Source organism: Camelus ferus, chromosome 14 (genome assembly GCF_009834535.1).
Source record: "Camelus ferus isolate YT-003-E chromosome 14, BCGSAC_Cfer_1.0, whole genome shotgun sequence".
NCBI lineage: Eukaryota > Metazoa > Chordata > Mammalia > Artiodactyla > Camelidae > Camelus > Camelus ferus.
In genome coordinates, this window is record NC_045709.1 from 30735697 (window position 1) to 30749206 (window position 13510).

The window sequence follows — 13510 nt, forward strand, 5'->3', positions numbered from 1 at the left end:
GTAGCATCCATTCCCATTTAGGGCGACCAAACATGTGTCCAGATACTGTCAGAGGTCTCACGGAAGTGGGGGACAAAGTCTCCCCAGATGGAGAATAACTTCTTTAGGGCTTGGTGTTACTTGCTTCACCAAATGACAGAATAAAGTGCTCTTAATGAAAAAGAACGAAGGGAAGGTAGACTTTGGAGTAGAGACGGCCCTGGTGTCCAGTTATTTGGATTCCTGGAGGGTGTAGCTGGCTGCCGTTTTTAACGTTCGACCAAGGAATCAATGTTACAGACGTAATGCTTTGCTTTGCATCAGTGCAGACAGTGCCTTCCTCTATTCTTACTTTGGGTGGAAAATATTGCACACACACATCATGGCAGCAGAAAGCATGGTAAGGCAATCAAACAAACTGTTGACTGTTCACAGGAAAGAGAAAGCCTTTGAAAAATAGTGGGTAGAAAGGAACACTGGCGTGATCTGTTTCTGTATCTGTGGTTCCGCATCCGCAGATTCAGCTGAGTATCAACTGGGCGAACCCCGCGAGACGAGCCCGCAGATACAGAGCGTGGACTGTGCTGTGCTGTTTCACGCTTAAAAGAGTATTGAGTGTCGCCAGATTTTGGGAATCACGGAGGTCCTGGAACGAATCCCGGGCAGTTACCCAGGGAGGACTGTATTTACCCTTCCTTCTTCCTGCTCACCCTCGGAACATTCTTCCAAACCGCAAAGTTCCTTAGCACAATCCAGACACCAGCCAAGCATTAATGCCGTTTTGATTATGAAGCTGTTTCTGCAACTGTCCATTAAATTTCATTTGACTCGAGGAGTCTTTTGTGGCAACGTTTTTACCTAAGAATCTCCGCTAAATTTGTTTTAGAGAGCACTGGAATACTTATCTAACCAGTTTATTCTCTTGAGCCATTTTGTGGGCTATTTCTATACACTTTGGAAAGAATAGATTGTACTTTTCTTCCAAGAAAAACCTTTACATTAGGTCCCCTGTGAAGGAAAGACCGATAATTGGCTAAATATATCCTACCTAGAGTGAAAAGTTCCTTATAATATGCATAAAAGATCCCTGTGTAAAATCAGTGGGAGACGAGTGCATGGCTCAGAATTAATTCATCTCATCCAATGAAGTCTGGATACAAATAGGATTTGTTTCAGGTAATGAAATCAAACCTCCATATTCAATGTAAGGATTGATAATGAAGACTTCCTACATTTAAACATGTAATGTGTGTATATGTACATATGTGTTTGTGTGTGATGTATGTTTAAATTTACATACATAGAAAGATCAATTCTGTTCAGACTTAATGAAAAATAGCAACTCTACACTTCATAAAGTTACATAAATTCAGTATGCCTAGAAAATATTACAATTTATTTGAGATATCTCTCAGAATAAAATAAAAGATTATCCCCTGCTACTGTTTTGAAATATAGGTAAAAAATATAATTTAATTAGGCATATTATGGCTGGGAGACCCATAGTAAAAAAAAAGCATTACTTGAAAAACAGCATACTAATTAAAATAACTAAAGAATATACTGTTTATAAAATTAATAAAGTATCTTTTTTTCTTTTTCTGATATGGCACTTCTTAGATGAGATCAAAATGTAACAAACAAGTTGCCTTTACAGTTGGAAAAATGTGTATAGTGCATTTTATTAATGAGCTGCATTAGTGATACTATCATTACCTCCAGAGGACAGGTAAACAGATTTTTGTAGGGTGATTTAAATAAACAAAAAGAGAAAAAAGTTTTCTCAATCTTTCCTGGCAATAGTCATCTGAATAACTCTCCCATTTTCCACTGACTGCATCTGCCTTTTTCCACCAAAGAATTTCATGTCCATTGCTGTAAATCATTATTTAACATCAATTCCTTCACTACAGGATACAAATTTCAGGCTCTGTGCATATAGAGTGCTGACATTTATTTGCTGAGATTTATATTCATTTAAAAAGTGTAGCTGTCAACATCTGAGAATCATTTTGACTGCATATCTGGCTTGAGATTTTGTATCATCACTATATAAAAAAGCCCACGGCAAACTAAGAAATCTGGCACTTTGTAAAAATGCATACATAATTCTCTTTTTGCTTCTGAAGTCTTAGTTGTTTTTTTAAAGGGGATATGTGTATAATGTCAGTGGAAGAAAAATTGAATTAGAGATTGCTATAATTATCTATTAAGAGGAAATGGTAAATTCATTTTTTTATTTGAAATGTACTTGCAGTGATCATTAAGAATTGGTGTTTAAAATTTTTCTTTATTTAAAAGAACACTAATTATTTAATAGACCTAAAAATAGCACCACTTTATGTATTGAAGACTACTACATAAATTTTTTAAAATCAAAAATAATGAAGGCATCGGGTCCTTTGTAAAAAATACTTGGCAAGTATCTTTAGTTTTGTAGATATTACATACTAAGCGGCAGAACTGAAGGTTCAGCAGCTCATATACAATTTATAGCATATATTTGGATCAGAATTTTTAATGTCCCCTATATTCTTCTAATTTTGTTAGCCCTATCTGAGATGCTGTCTTTTCAAATATTCTTTCTTCAAAACTCCCATTGACTTGCATTCAAAAGGCACCTGAAAGAGAGTATGGACATCTCAGTAGGAAAGTTAGGATTCCTTGAGCTGGTAATTTTGTCAGTGGTGAGATTCGGGGTGTTTTCTGCAGTCTCATTTGGAATGGAAGTGGTTAATGGAACAACCAGAAATAATTTCATCTTAGAAAACTGAAAATCAGTAATAAGAAAATAATGAGTAAGGATGACATAAGTTCCCACTGGTAGTGCTCAGCATTCACTATGCCCATCTTAACAGTGGTATTTGCTAATTTTAACCAGTTATAAATATTTAAAGCCCCTTTGTGTGTAAAAGGTTTTTTTTAATACTATAAATTGGAAAATTTTAAATGTAGTGGGTTTTATTTTGTTTGTTTGTTTTTCTTTTACTAGAGTAATGTTGTTTTAAGAGAAAGAACTAAAGAAATGAAAAAAGACGGGGCGTGGTCATGCTAGAATATTCTATTTAGACCACGATTAAATTGTACCAAGACAACATGAAATGATTGTATATTCAGATATAAAGATCTTCATAAGAAAGCCTATTGTAAAAGAGTTATTTTTAAATGACAATGGATGGAAATCAATGAAAATAAATCAATTGATATTTCTATGGGATATACTTAGGTAACATAATATCTTTAATATCTCACACTAAACTGTTTATAACATTAAAAATAAAAGATATTTTCCCAAAGGTGGCATTACAAATAAACCAAACGCACATTTATTAGATATCAAATATGAAAATTCCCACATTACAATTGCATTCTTTTGCAATAAAATATTTTATACTATATATTTTTTAAAAGCTAAGATATTTCACCAATATTCATAATACCCAAACCACTGGTTTTAAGCTCTAGATGGAGAGATGACTTTTTAAAATAGAAATCAAGAAATGTTGGAGGATGTAGGGGTACTTTAACACCTGCAAACATGTTGAGGGAAGAGGGAAATCATTGAAAAGGAAATTCCTTCACAGTGCCTAGTCCCTTCAAAGCCTTCAGAACCCTAAGACCACTGTCTTCACAAAGCAACCATCCAAGCATCACCAGCTTTAAAGACTACTTCTCACCACTGGTTTAGTTCACCTGATCAAACATGGCTTTAATTTTGTGCCTCTCCTCTCTTTATAATGTATCTAAAAAGATTAATTGGTCTATAGTAACATTCATTGAAATGCTGGAGTGCTAATTGCAAATCACATTCAAGAACATCTTAATGGTTGGTCTGGCCATCGCACGCTAATTGAAATTTAAGTGAAATGGTGGGAAAAGTAATACGGTCTATTAAAAAAGTGAAATTTGAGACCACTCAATGCTGACTGGCTAAATATGTCTTGGCACTCAGAAATTGAATTACTGTGTGCCATAATCAGTCTATTTCATTTTTTCTAGAAGAATATTGAGAAGAAAAATTGAGAAAGCTGAGGGATTGGGTGAGTCATTAATGTAGTTCATTTATATACATTTAGTCACTTATTACTGATAACTTCTATTCATTATGTATTTATATAGTATCTGTTTATCTATTTAGAAAGTACATCTAACAGTTCTTTCCGGAACTCTACCTCTAGCTGTATACCAGGCTCGGTGCTTGGTGCAGAAGTTGTCTGGGTGAACAAAAGTGACACACTTTCTGTCACTGCAAGTTCACAGTCTTGTGGCAAAAAATGAATGCTTGATTTTAGTAAAGTGTAATAAATTATTAAAAGAATAAGGACAGGATTTGCTTTAATCAGTGCGAGTGGAGACCTAGCCTCTTAACAATTTAGTAACAACTACAGTTCATTGATTGCCTACTTTATGCTATAGTTGTGATAAATAATTTTATTTCAAAGCAAACAAACAAAACACACAAGCAGTGTGTTATTATTATCCCCATTTAATATATGAGAGAATTGAAGTTTACGTGTACAAGCAACTTTTTCAAGGTGACAAAACAATGAAGTGGCAATGCTAGAATTTTAATCTCAGAGTGGCATCAAATACAATTGCCTATACTTACAGTTTTCGAGTTTGTCTCTAAAAAAGATGCATCCGACTTCCTAATTTCATTGTTGTTTCCTAGGAAGTCAAAGTCTTATTGTACATCTCTTATTTATTTAGTGAATTTAGCTATCAACTCTTGATGAAAATATTATGCTGTGTAAATTCTTAACTCAGTCTTCTCTAAATTCATAAGAACTTAACTATTAAAAATACTGTGCATTTTCTTTCCTGCATTTCCATCTACTTTGTCATCCTTCTTTCCATCTCAATTGGTTTCCTCTGACATACCCAGTTTTTACCTTGTCAATGCCTTTCTTTTTTAATGCATTTACACCATGCAGGGTATATAAATATTAGAATGTAGACTCAGCTTTAAGAAGTTTATGATTGGGGGAGGAGGGTAGAGCTCAATGGTAGAGTGCATGCTTAGCATGCACAAGGTCCTGGGTTCAATCCCCTGGTACCTCCACTAAAAATAATAACTAAGTAAACCTAATTACCTCCCCACCTCAAAATATAAATAAATAAACAAATAAATTAAAAAAAGAAGTTTATGATCTACTAAAAGGAAATACATACATACACACACACACACACACATACATATACACACATGCACACACATATATATATATACACATACACATATTCATAAACGACTATAACAGCTAAAACTGTTGGTGGCTTTGACAGGGAGTCAGAAACAAGAAATAGACCTAATAGGAAGGGAAGAGTTAAATCCACTTGGAATGTGAACATGACATCATGGAAGAGTAAGATGGTAAGAATGTTGTCAAACCAAGGCTAAATGGAGAGTTATTGAGGCATATGCAACAGCCCAGGACAGTGCAGAAGGTAGTGACAGGGCACAGGATGTCAAGAAAAGGACTTTTTGAAAATAAAACAATAGGCTAAGTGATAAATAAATGAAGGTGAGGGACCTCTAAAAACTCAATCCTGGCTTAATTGATCAAGTATTGGTGCCAAGATAGAAGTGGGGTAACCTGGAAGATATTGGATAGATTTGGTAAAAATAGCATGTTTTATTTTGACCCAACTTGAATTAAATTGAAGAAAAACAGACTGTGGGGCTTGAGAGAGACTAAGAGCTGGAATTAAGTACTTGGTTTTCAACTACACTGGTTGTATTTAAAACTACAAGGATGGAAAGGAGTGCTGAAGAAATTAGTTTAGATAAAGGAGTCAAAGGGCATTCTAGGGGAAAATATCTAAGAGGTAAAAAAGAAATATTGCCAGTAAGGAATATACAGTCAAAATTTAGGATATTAGGGGAAAAAATCCTTATCATAGAAACTAGGGAGGAAAACAGTTCAAGAAAAAAAAAAGGATGGTCAACAGCAGTACATGTAGGTTGATCAAGAAGGGTGAGGGCCAGGGAGGAGAAGGAATCTGTTGGTCAGTAGGTCATTGGTAATGTTTGTGGGTAATTTCAGTAGAGTTATAGGGCCAAATGCCAGACCAAAAGTCATTGTGGAGTGTTTGCATGACAAAGACAAAAAAATCAAATTTATAAGTAGTAAATAAACTGAATGAATAGCCTCATTAATTATGCATGTGCTATTTTTTAAGTTGAAAATTATTTTCCAAGGAAGGGACCATGCCTGTCTAATTCAATTTTATGGTGTCTCTAACACGATATTGGACTGCTAGGTGCAATGGATAATCATGATAAATGACATTGGGGGAAAAATTAATATGTTTGGAGAAAGTCTTGTGGAATTACTGTGTTGACTATCCTAGGGGTTAAGGGTTCAAAACCCAGCTGTTTGGCAACTGCCAGAGCCAACCATCTATGAGTTAGGGTTTAGAATTTGCATTGCAAATAACCACCTGGTAATGATAGTTACCATTTGCCATTTCTTACACATTACACATAATGGATTGCCTGGGAAAGGCCAAGTATTCAACAGGCAGGAAGCTAAAACTGTGTCTGAATTTTCAGGCCAGGAGGAAAAATGTACCCATATTTTCAATACAATTTTAAATTATGGAAATGTCTCTCCTATCACATATTTTAAATGTTTGGTTTTTCTTTATAACCTTAAACCTTTTTGAGAAATTTCCCAACTCTCTACTAAAGCCCTTTAATAAAAATGTTGCTTTTAATCATTGTTCCAGCTAGGTTTTTCTTTCTAATCATCCTCTTGCCAAAGACTCCAAACAAAATTAATTTCCCTTGAAACTCTTCCTCTCAGCCTTCACTGTCATATTTAACTCTGAAATGATTAACAGATGCCAATTATGGAAGTTCTTCCTAAATGAAACTTTGGATGTATTTTAAAATAAATGAGAAGAATTACTTCTCAATTCAGTAAAAACAAGCACTGACACTTGTTTTCAGGTCTTTCATTAATTTAAAAGAGTCTGTTGTATTAAGAGCAGTAATGAAGCCAATTTGGAGGACCATGTAAGGCAAATTCTGATCTATCCCATTTCCCATTTCATACTTGTATGATGGGATTGAATTAAAAGTGATAAAAAGGAATACCTTGAGACTTAATGTCTCAGGATTTTACTGATAAATCTACACAAGGTTGAGTACTCATCTGAATAACTGACTCAAAACAACATAATTGATGCGTCAAAAGGTCTAATCCACAATATGTCCTTTCACGATGCTCATATCAAAAGTCTCTTCTAATTATGTTTAATGACTCCTTTATATTCATTCACAGGATTTAGCCAGTTAGTAACATGTGCAGTAAATCTGAAGAAACATAGCAAAATACTGTGAGCAAGCTGTTTTCTAGAAATAAAACATTCTTCCATATTTTTAGGCTAAGGGTATTATTCAAGGTTCTGTCATATTTTATTTCCCTAGTAAGTTTAGGTAAATTAAATTTAGAGATATTATGAACTCATATGTGTCAAACAACCCCACTGAGAAATAAAGGAGGTTTCCAGAATTCAACTTTATTATTATCTGGCTATTGGTAGGAAAAGGAAAAAAATATGAAAACAGTTATCTTCTACTTTATGACAATGTCAAATTATTTGAAAAAAGCAATTAGGTAGTTGATTGAGAGAATCATATAGAAAGAACAAAGTAAGAGAGAGTTGTTTAAAAATCAGAATTCTGATTACTTATAGATAAGCCATAATCTCTACTCATGTCTTAATGCAGTGCTTAACAACTTGAAGAAATAAGTTAAATAAATTTAGAACTAGAAAATATAATTTTGTATGAAATATTATTAGCTATTTAGGTAAAAATTTTGATTTATATAAACTTAATTTATAGAGCTATTTGTTAATTTATACAGATTATCAGTTAGGAGGCCCATAGAGCACTTAAACAACTTGCCTTCTTACATTTCATTTCTGTTAAAAATTTTATTAGAAGACTTAAGTTCTGGGAAGTTCAAAATATACTTATTAATTAAAAATTATTTATTGAGACCCATTAATATATAGTCACTTTGCTATATGCAGAAGGAAAAAAAATATGGTAAAAGATTTTGAGGTAGTCTGGGGGAAAGGCAACATGAACAGTGCAAAACAGAGTATAATCAAAGCTAAATATAGAGCATTATGGGAATGTAGAAAAAGGAAAAGGCTCCTTTTGAAAAACCAGCCATTTGAGGTTTCTGTGCACATTTCCTAGTATACTTGCTTAATAATTCCCCTCTCATTGAGGGTTTTCTTCCGTTGGTTGACTTTGGCTGCCCTATTCTATCGGTCAGGGTTCTGCAAGAAAACAAAACTCAAAAGAGCCACCATGGGCACATGAAGCAATGCCAAGTTTATTTACTGGTTTAAGATGCTACTAAACAAATGGAACAGTTGATGTTCCTGGAGGCCAGAAGCTACCTTCACAAGTGGGAGATGGAAAATGGAATTATGGTAGACCTGACCACAGAACAAAGAAAATAGAGAAGAGCAGAAATTCCTGGATTCTCTCCTTCTTTCACTCCAGTTTTTCAACAGTGCCTCCCATTTACTGAACTTTCCATTATGAATGGAAGCGGAAAGGAGGTGAAGATCAGGGTGGACAAGGAATCAATTAACTTAAGCACAAACAAGCCAATGACTCTAAATTTGGAATGTGGACTTGGTTCTCTGGGAGAAATGATCTGTGATAGACTGTATTTCCTAGTGATTGTAGCAAATATAGAGTATGTTCTTTTACCCATATATATATTTTTTTCATTTCTTTTTCTTTTTTTTAGAATTGGTCTTAGAGTAATCTAAAAAAATTTGTTTTGAGTAGTTTTAAGTTCACAGGAAAATGTAAAGGGTGCTAGAGAGATTTTCTAAATACTCCCCACATCACATATGCATTGACTCCCCCACTGTCAACATCCCTCACCAGAGTGGTACATTTGTTACAACTGTGTAACCTACGTTGACACATCATAATCACCCAAAATCCACAGTTTATACTAGGGTTCACTCTTAGTGTTGCACACTCTGTGCGTTTGGACAAATGTGTAACACAACTATCCATCAATGTAATATCATACAGAGTATTTGAACGGCTCTAAAATTCCTCTGTGCTCTGCCTATTCATCTTCCCTCTCCTCCCGCCAAACTCTGACAATCACTGACCTTTCATTGCCTCCATAATTTTGCCTTTTCCACGATCTTGTATAGTTAGAATCCTACAATACATAGATTCTTCAAATTGGCTTGTTTTATTTAGCAATATGTCCTCCTTGTCTTTTTATGGCATTATAGTTCATTTTCTAGCATTGAATAATATTCCATTTTCTGGATGTATCATAGTTTATTTATCCACTCACCAGCTGAAGGACATCTTGATTTTCCCCAAGTTTTGGCAATTATGAATAAATCTGCTATAAAATTGGTGTGTAGTGTTTTGTGTGGACATAAGTTTTCACCTCCTTTGGGAGGATCTCAAGGAGTGTGATGGTTGGACCATAGGGTAAGAATAGGTTTAGTTTTATAAGAAGCCTCCAAACTGTATTTTTTAGAGTGGCCATACCATTTGACATTTCCATGAGCAAAGAATAAAAATTCCTATTGCTCCACATCCTTGCTAGCATTTAGTGTCATCAGTGTTTGGAATTTTGGCCATTCTAATAGGCCTGCAGTAGTATCTGACTGTTGTTTTATTTTCATCCCCTAATGACATATAATGTGGAAAATATTTTCATATGCTATTTGCCATCTATACATCTTCTTCGATGAGATATCTGTTAAGAATTTGGCACATTTTATAATCAGGCTTTTTGTTGTTGTTGTTGAGTTTTAAGAGTTCTTTTTTTATTTTGGATGAAAGGCCTTTATCAGATATTTTTTTGCAAATATTTTCCCTGAGACAGAGCTTATCTTCTCACTCTTTTGGCATTGTCTTTCACAGAACAGAATTTTTTAGTTTTAATGAAGTCCAGCTTATCAATTATATCTTTCATTGATCATGAATTTGTTATATTCAAAAAGTGATCACCATAGTCAACATTATCTAGAATTTCTCCTAAATCATCTTCTAGGAGTTTTATGGTTTTGCATTTTACATTGAGATTTATGATCTGTTTTGAGTTAACTTTTGAGAAGAGCATAAGGTCTGTGTCTAGATTCATCTCTTTGCGCCGGGGTGTCCAGTTGTTCCAGCACCATTTGCTGAAAGAGCTATTTTTACTCCATTATGTTCTTTCTCCTTCATCAAAGGTCAGTTGACTATGTTTATGTGGATATGTTTCTGGGCTCCCAGTTCTGTTGCATTCATCTATTTGCCTATTCTTTTTCTAACACTATATTGTCTTGTTTACTGTACCTTTACATGCAGTCTTGATGCAGAGTAGCATCAGTTCTCCAACTTTTTTCCTCTCCTTTAATGTCATGTTGGTTATTCTGGGTCTTTGTCTGCTCTATATGGACTTTAGAATCATTTTATCAAAATCATAAAATAACCTGCTAAGATTCTGACTGAGATTGCATTGACTCTAGTGATTAACTTGGGAAGAAGTGACATCAGGACAAAATTGAGTCTTCTTATCCAGGAATATGGGCTGTCTCTCCATTTATTTAATTCATTTCCTTTTTATTCATTCATCAGAATTTTGTAGTTTTCCTTAAATAGACTTTGCACATATCTTGTTAGATTTATACATAGATAATCATTTTGTGGGGTACCAATATAAATGGTGCTGTGTTATAACTTTAAATTCTACTTGTCTTGCTGTTATAGAGGAAAGGAAATGACTTTTGTATATTAACCTTGAATCCTGCAAAGTTGCTATAATTACTTATTAGTTCCAGGAGTTGTTTTATCAATTCTTTAGAATATTTTTTACATAAATGACCATGTCATCTTGAACAAAGACAGTTTCATTTCTTCCTTATCAATCTGTTTAACTTTATTTTCTTGTCTTCTAGTGTCCAAGAAATGAGTAGGTCAAAGAAGATATATAGAACTTTCATCATTTTTAAAGTTTTTCACACTTTTGATATATAGCAACACAATGGTTATATGGTTATAGCAATAAAATATAAAATAGCACTTAGGAAAAAAGGCTACATGACTCAAAATGAATTAAAAATGGTACCAAACTTGGATATATAAATATTAAGGTTTATTTGTTGTTTTATAGCACATTTCACAGCAATTCTAAAACCATGGATTATATATTAGGTCATATGTTCACCAGCTTAAACTGCAAGGATGAGTGAAAACACTCTGCTAAGTTTGGCCTCTACCCAAACCTAATGCATTTTATATGTCAGATGGATTCAATGCTTTCAAGGATAGAATGCAATTTATTTTTTGGCAAACATATGAGTTTCCAGTTTGAAGAAAATACTATTGGAAAAAAATTTTCTCAAAACTATATTTTGATGTGTGAGTATAAATCAATCAACCAGTATAGTGTTTGATTTAAACACTCAGAAATCTTTTTAACATGAGCTAGAAAAGCATTTCAGTAAAATGCGTTTAGGTTTGATGTTCTTGCAATAGTTCTTTTCTTTATGATTTCTGAAACTGTTCAGCTAGATTTGTTCTAGCACGTAGACGTTTTCTTTTCAGACTTCATCTAGAATTCACTATGAGATTGGAGGAGTAACTGATGTATCTGAGTATTAAAATGAATAAATTAACTAACTGTTGTGGTTGTTGAGCATAATCTCATGCTCCTGGACAGAGTGCTGCATTTAGGTTTGGACAGAAGGGTAGACCAGTCCCTGCATTGAATCCTTGGCCACGGTTTAGTCAAAATTGCCAGGTGATGATTTTCAAAAAGACCACTCGTGTATCCATTGATTATGAAAGCCTGGTTCATCTCAACAACACCAAGGAGAGTCCACCTTGATGGAGTCTCAGCAGCATCTCAGTAGCATCCTGAAATACGGTTTAGTGTTCAGGGTTTGCGTGGCATAAATCTGTCCTTTTAATAGAGTGATTTGAGTAGGATGGAACAAAGTGTATGAAGTATTAAGATTAGTGTACAGAGTGAGGTGAGGATCCCAAAACAAGCCTGGACAACAAACAGTGTTTTGGTAAGTGCATCATTTGCTCAGTTATGTTATCTCTTGTCCCAAGAAAGTGGCTTGTGGCCCAAATGAAAGAAATATTGCCTTGAAAGGTAGCCATTGAGTAATCTGTCATCAGTGATGTTACTGAGTGATCACAGTGTTATCTTCCTGGGCAAGAAATTCCAAGGTAAAGAGTAAACTCCTATCTGGGGAGGCAGCTTTCTACACTGATAGTTGTTATATAAAAGCAGAGTGTCTCCACTCTCAGAGTAGAGATGTAGGGCACTTTTGGTGGCTAGGGGAGCGCGCTCCTGCCCTCCGAAGCTGTCATTCAGTGAGGCGGGGTGGTTGCAGTGCTTTCCTATCGTGAAGGGGCTCAGCCTGAAGTCCACACATAATGAAGAGGGAAGATGGGAGAATCACACAGAAGAGCAAGAGCACTGACAAAACCATGACCTAAGGTGGCCATGGCACTTGACTTTTCACATACAAAACCCAATAAATTGACTTTATAGCTTTGGGCATCTTACACTGGCATGTCTGCTGTTTGCCTCTTGAAAGCATGATAATTGACAAACACACTAAGCCATGGATAATGGTTCCCTTGGCAGGTAGAACTGATGAGCGGAGATGGGAATGTTCCCTTAAAAATAATGGTTGTAGAGAATATTCAAACATATGGGGAAACCCTTCGCAATGTAAGAGGGAAATAAGGAATATGCCAAACTTCATTTCATTAATTCAATAAGTTTTGCTGGCTACTTATGTGTCACATTTAGTTCCAGGTGCTGGAGATACGTATGAAAATAAAACAGAAAAAAAAAATCTCTGCCCTCATAATACCACTTTATTTTTAAATAATATATTCATACTAAAAAAATGAAGTCCAAGGGATTATTAATGGTAGTTACCTACAAATAGTGACATCATGGCTGACTTTTTTCTTTGTATCTTTATATTTTAAAAATACGGTTTCAATATTTTATATAATAAATGCTTATTATTTATATTCATAAAAATGACTCTAAAAAATACTAAAGAAATGGAAAGGCATTAGGAGTTTGGAAAGAGATCTCTTTGGTTTTAACCCGATCTCTACACATTTCAGAAGCATCTAAAGCTACCCAGAATGTTACTGACTTAAGATACCAACTGGGGATGTCCAGTTCCCATCTCAATTATGTTAATCATGTCCAAAAAAGAAGTCAAGGAGTGTAGATACATGAAAGACGATTAAAAGTGTTCCTCCAGAGGTATTAGTGAAAATCAACACCACTTTATAATTTTTAAAATGGCTGGTTTAAAATTTGTACTAGCATGTTCTTTTATAATTTTAAACCACACTTTTTTTTACCACAGAAAACTTAGGACACAAACTGAAACAAAAGTGAAGAAAATTAGCAGATTATATCACAACTCACATAACAATTGTAACCATTATCTGTTTCCATTTTTCATATCCTTGGATTTGATTTGTGATATC